This window comes from Loxodonta africana, chromosome 5 (assembly GCF_030014295.1).
Source record: "Loxodonta africana isolate mLoxAfr1 chromosome 5, mLoxAfr1.hap2, whole genome shotgun sequence".
Lineage (NCBI taxonomy): Eukaryota > Metazoa > Chordata > Mammalia > Proboscidea > Elephantidae > Loxodonta > Loxodonta africana.
In genome coordinates this window covers 4,283,920-4,290,911 of record NC_087346.1, presented here as the reverse complement: position 1 = coordinate 4,290,911, position 6,992 = coordinate 4,283,920, and positions in this window count along the sequence as shown.

The following is a 6,992-nucleotide window of genomic DNA, read 5'->3' as shown; positions in this document are numbered from 1 at the left end:
ATTAAATTTATTGTACATTTTTAAAGTTAGCCATCTTGTTTATAAATCAAAATTGTTTGATGATAATTAGAAGGATATGATACATTTTTATCAGAAACAAAAGTGATTTTCAAATGAGGTTGGCCAAAAGAATAGATGCATGACATTCTTAAAAGGCACATTGGAATGTGGGAAGAAAGGTCATATTTATTTAGAACAAAAGTTGATTGTTATAATCACTGTATCTATAAACCCTTCTTCACTATACCCCCAGCTCTCAGGTCATTAAGGATTACTGAATAGGACTTAAGTTTTCTTCTTTTTAATATGTTTACTTGTTCATAGATGAAGTACCTTTAACAGGTCAAAAACCGTACTGGTCTCCGGAAACACAAAAATAAATGGAAAATAAAAATGCACACTTCTTGCTGTCAAGGTATTGAGATTCTAGTGTGAGAATGAGGGAAGTAAACTGAAAATTACCTTGGAAATGATATGAATGATTTATAGTGACATAGAGGGTGCTAGACCTCTTAAGAATGTGTAGTAGAGACAATGCTGATCACTAAACTGCCTCCTGTCATGGGTTGAATTTTGTCCCCCCAAAATATTTGCCAAGTTGGCTAGGTCATGATTCCCAACATTGTATGGTTGCCCTCCATTTTATGATCTGATGTAATTGTCCTATGTGTTGTAAATCCTAATCTCTGCCTGTGATTAATGAGGCAATATTAGATTGTGTTAAAGAGGATTAGAGTAAGATGTATCGTTCTTACTCAGGTCACAGCCCTGATTCAATGCAAGGGGAAGTTTCCCTGAGGTTTGGCCTGTGTCACCTTTTATCTTAAAAGAGATAAAAGGAGAGAAAAATGAGCAGAGAGATAGGGACTTCAGGCCACCAAGCTAGAAGTGTCAGAAGCTGAGCACGTCATTTGGACCTGGTGTCCCTGCTCCAAGAAGCTCCTAGACCAGGGGACGTTTGATAACAAGGGCTTTCTCTCAGAACTGATAAAGACAGAAAGCCTTCCCTGGGAGCTGGTGCCCTGAATTCAGACTTTTAGCTTCCTAAACTGCTAGAGAATAAATTTCTGTTTATTAAAGCCATCCACTTCTGGTATTTCTGTTATAATAGCACTAGATAACTAAGACCCCTTGCACGTAGTCATATGAGGCCATGTGGCTGTTTCAGGTGGAAGTGACAGGTGACACTTCCTAACTGTTCCCTAATGGTCCTCCATTTCCCTTGTGTCTGCTTGGAAAGCAGATTCCTCACAAGTTAACCTTGTAAACCATTGGTTACTGTTGGTAGCCTCTCCACGAGCTTGGTCCCTAAATGATCTCATGTAGGACGACTGCCCTTTCACGGTCTGTGTCTTCATTTAAGATTGTTACATCAGAGGAAAAAGTTTCTGTTATACTTGAAAAATTACTTATTTTTTGAGCCTATTTTTATAATGGCTAACCTTGCTTAACTAATAACAGATATGGACCATTGTTTCTCTTCTCATATAAGAATATTTTTTCTTTTCAACCCACTTGGTTAAATCTCAGATGGGGAAAGAGCTTATTATTTAATTAATGCTCCATATCTGCGCACAAGCTAATAAGCCCTTCTGTTGAAAAATGACAGAAGAAAGCTGATTATAAAACCTGTTATATATCCTCTCATGTTTTCTTCTAATTTAAAAGTGTTATTATTTTTTTCATTTGACCCTCCCAGCAATCTCATGATATTCCTAGATCTTACTAACATTGTAATACCAATGTGGAGATGAAATTGCTCACCTGTTATGTGACTTAAAGCCAAACTACCAGAAAAGAGTGGCGCTGGCACATAAACTTTGAGATTCTGACTGTACCACCTAAACTGGAAAAAAAAAAAAAATGCCTAAAGAACAGCACAAAATATTCCAAATTATCTAAGCGGTCCTTAAAAATGAGAAAACGAAATAGACATATACACTTACAACTGGTCTCAGTGCTTCTTGATTTCCAAACCCAGCTGTTGGCAGAAAACACTAAATGTTAATTAATACTATCTTAAAAAAAAAAAAAAATTGCTGTCAATTCCGACTCATAGCAATCCTATAGGACAGAGTAGAACTGACCCATAGGGTTTCCAAGGAGCAGCTGGTGAATTCAAACTTCTGACTTTTTGGTTAGCAGTTGTAGCTCTTAACCATTGTGCCACCAAGGCTCCCATACTACCTTAGTTCCCCCAAATTCAATATTTAATCACTGTGGTGCAGTGAATTACTTAACGTGATCCCTCTAGCCATGGAAGGTCTTGTAACTCCCACAAAATGATTGGGTGGCACTACGTAAATAAGGTGCTTGTGGCCCACTCAGGGAATTGTACAGCTTGCTGCTAATACAAATAAGATGTATGGAACTCTACTGGGTAAACAAGGCGAGGCCTCTGGTCTTTTCTGTGTCCTTCTGTCCCTCATTGCATCTGATATGAAGAGTCTATCATGTGTGGTATGATTCATGGCCTGTCCCTCGTTACATCTGATATGAAGAGTCTATCCTGTGTGGTATGATTCACAGCCTGTTCTGTCCTTCCATCATGATCTGGCACTGATTCCCTGCTCGGTTGGTTCTTCCTCCCTTTTTTGTCTGTTTTGTTCACCAAAGGATCTGAAACATCTAGAGCTGTGTCTGACACAAAGTCAGTGCACAATAAATATTCGTTGAATAATTGAACAAATTTATGCTTCCCTTCTACTCAGATGCCACCCAAAGAGAAAGCGAGGAGAAAAGGGAGAGAGAAAAAGCAGTGAAGGAGTCAGTTCTGGCAGCTGATCCTCTGTAACCCTCTCCTACAATGACACTTTGCTCATTACCAATGACCCTCTGGTGTATTTGTCACCCAACACTCAGCAATTACCAAAAATCTAGATAGGGTGTTCAGAAAACCCACACCAACAGCTTAGAGGCATGATTTTACAGAAAATATCCAAATCACAAGGCTGGGACTAACAAAATATTTTTCTGGTTAGAATTCATAAAACATTCTTAATTGCATTTTTGGGATTTGTTACATCTCATGTAACAAGATTTACTGGAAATTGTGTAGATTATTTGGAACCTAAAACTTTGTCTAACACAAAGCCTGCTTCCAAGAGAAAAGTCTATGTTTCTTCTGTCTAGAATATTTTGTGGTTAGTTATTTTAGCCGCAGAATGTACCTTTTAGTAAAACAAGAATGTACCTGGGGCTTTTAAAGAATCTGCCTTCATTTAGATAAGAGCATTTAGAATGTAATATGCTTTATAATACCAGCACCTCCCCCACTTGAGCAGGAATGAATGTTTACATCTCCTACAGGTCATCTAAAGACAGTGAGAAGGCTACTCCGGAGGTACACACACTTTGCCTCTGCATGCCTGTGCAGCCAGTGTCAGGAAAATGAGAAACAAACGGCCTTCAATGAGATAACGCCCAAAGTGTCTCTGTGTTCCTTCTACAGCTTCTAAAGGTCATCAGAAGTAGCAATAAAGAAGCCACTAACATCTGATATTTGATCCCTCTCAACTTATTCACCCCCAGGGCTTTATGCTCCCAACAAAGAGCTAAATTTTCTTTCTTTTCTGTGGCAAAGGACTTTTCTTACTTAGTGTATTTATCAAGGCAATCCAGAGAAACAGAGACAGTAGGAGATATCTATATCGATATTTGGAGAAATAGAAAGATTAATTTAAGGAATTGGCTCACGCAGTTGTGGGAGACCGACAAATCCAAAATCTGTAGCTCAGGTGACAGGCTGGAAACTCTGGTAGAATGTCTATTTACAGCCTTGGGGCAGACTAATTCTCCTTCTTGAAGCCTCAGTATTTGGCTCTTTAGGCCTTCAACTGGTTGGAAGAGGCCCACCCACATTAGGGAGGGCAGTGTGCTTTATTTAAGATCAACTGATTTAAATGTTAATTACATGTAAATGCCTTCATAGCAACATTTAAACTACTGTTTGTTTGACCAGACTACTGGGTACCATAGACTAACCTAGTTACTACAAAAAATTTACCCTCTCTACTTTTTTTTTTTTTTTTTCTACTTAATATACTATTTTCTTTCTACTCTTCACTTAGGCTTACAGTAAAATTTCCAGACCTGGTTTCCAAGAACAACCCTTAATACATAAAGAGGAAGGTTTTGTTTTATTTTCTATTTAGAAAAAAATTTCCTCCCTCAATAAGTTTTCTACACTATGTATTTCTATGTACTCATAAAAATTTAATTTATAATTTAGAACTAAAGAAATGACCCCTGTGTTCTAGAGTATATAAATTTACCCTTCCATTAAACTAATGAATCAGAGCAGCAAGGTTTATTGAGAATAAAAAGAAATCGGCTTCGTATCTCAAAAATATGATCCTTGTTATATCAATAACAAAGAAAAGTCACAGGAAAAGTGGTAAAATCTAGGTGGTTATATAGGAACTATATATGTGTGAAAATTTGGAGAGTGTTGCTATAAAAGGTGGACAGTAGGATAAATTACCAAGGAGGAACACCATAAAATAAATAAATTGAAGAGATAAAATCTGAGAAAGCAAACAAGAATTAGAAGCATCTTGCAGAGGTCATAAAAGAAAATAAAAAACTATTATTTTAAAATGCCAGGGTAGGATATGTTACTGCAATTTTAGAAGACAGGAGGCATGTAAATTTTGGTAGCAATTTTTGTGATGCCAGCACCCTGTAAAATTCTTTTAACAGCTCTACAAGTTGTATAAAGTGGCATATAATAAAAATATAATAAATCATTGAGAAGCATCTAGTATCATTGTCAAGTTTCTTCTATAATTCCCACTTACTCAGTATTTTATTTTTTGTTTAGATTGTACTGAGTCCCTATTATCTTTGGTATCAGACTGTATCTACTTGACTACGGCTTCCATTAGACCGATGAAAAATGAATTTAAGTAATAAAGTTTTTTTTGGTCACTATTATTTAAAAAAAAAGAAAGAAAAAAAGTGACTTCTGTTTGTTCTAGGAACTTTACTGAACCAGATGTACTGAATGGATGGACGTTCAGTGGCCCAAATACAAAGCTTCACTTTAGTAACCAAACAGAACCATTTCTGTCATTCACAGTTAGAGGGATCCTAATATAAGTGATTACAATCTGCATGGCATGTTTTGCTTTCACAGTATATAAAGCAGCTTATAAACACAAGGTAGCTTTGTTTTGTGAACTTATCTGCAATTAGGGAATTCAAATTTACTGGCCTTTTGAAATGACATACATAGAAAAGTTTCCAATGGTTTATATTCAATTTTTACAGAGCAATATTTACAAATTATTCAGAGTTCACCACATCCCTAAGCTTTGATACAGTGGCTATACATTATCAATATATACTAAATTAAAAGACAAACATCGAAATATTCTCAAAAGTTTGACAAATTGTCTGAACTGTCTTGGATCAACTCTCTGAGTTCATGCAGCCTTGAAAACTACTGTATAAGATGGTACATTTTTCACTACTTCAACAAATCCAATCTGAAATTACTTGTATATTAAATACACCCACAATTCTATGAAATTCAATGTTCCGATAATTAAAATTCAGTTTTGAATGTTTTCTGACATTAACTAAAAAAAAAAACAAAAACTTGTTAAACCTATTGCTGTCGAGTTGATTGCTCCTCACAGCGACCTGACAGTACAGAGTAGAACTGCTCCATAGGGTTTCCAAGGAGCAGCTGGTGGATCCCAACTGCTGACCTTTCGGTTGGCACTTGAGTTCTTAACCACTGTGCTACCAGGTCTCCTTTCTGACATTAACCAAAAAAAAAAAAACCCGCTTCCCTGGAATCCATTCTGACTCATGGTGACCCTATAGGACAGAGTAGAACTGCTCCCATAGAGTTTCCAAGCAGCACCTGGTAGATTTAAAAAGAGGTCATTTTGGTTAGCAGTGGTAGCTCTTAACCACTACATCACCAGGGTTTTCCTTTTGGTATCAGAAGAATGAAACAAAGATGTTGAGTTGATTTCCACAAATTTAACTTCTTCAGTGACTCCAGTAAGACACTAACTAACCCATCTTTTGTCTTAATAGTTACCTATTGGTAAGTGGTGATTTTGATATTGAGGAGCAAGAATTTAAATGATTGACAAGCTTATAAACCCATGGGTTTGCTAGGAGTCCAGATCCACTCAATGACGATTTTTTTCTAAGGAAGAAATAAATGAAAAAATGAATTTCAATGTTAATAACTTGTAAGAATTTTAAGAAAGCCAATTCTAATCATCCTATAATCGAGCCATTTAAAAGAAGGACTTGGTAAGCAACAGATTCAGTGTTGAATTCCATTTTTGAAAGATGATTCCTTTAATAGATGATAATCACAAAAGAATGTTTAAAGGAATTCGACGGAGCCGATATACTGAAGAAATGATGAGTGAAGAAAGGAATCTCCTTAATTTAAGCGGCTATTACTTTTTTCTTCCAATCTGAGGAAGGGCATGATACCAAAGATGAGAAAACATAAACTTGATGAGAGGTTAGGTTGCTATGATTGCAGCAGACACGTCAGCTTTCACCAAGGTGATGCTAGTTGTTAAAGGAATGATATGAACAAAAAACAGAAATCTTAAACGCTAACACTCATTTAACTTGTGAGCGTGGGAAGCAGTAACCAGAAGTACAGAAGGCTGGAGAAGCAAGGAGTTTGACACATGGAATGCTCAGTATACGGACAATATACAAAGTTTTCGTGTTGAGTATAATACTGCATTTTATTTACTTAAAATTATTCAAAATACTTATTCCAAGTTTTGCTTCCTAAATGACTGTGGCTGCTTTAAATTAAGAACAATGAGGTTATGGAAGTTTTTTTTTTAATGATAATATGTGCTAAAAGGAAGTGAAGTTGAAAAGCAAAATGTATTTAAATGTGGTTTACATTTGTGCGTGTAATCTACTGAAAAATAAACTGAAATTTCACTTGTAATTGCAATCCCTCCCATAAAAGAAACCATGCTTTCTGGAAGAGATAA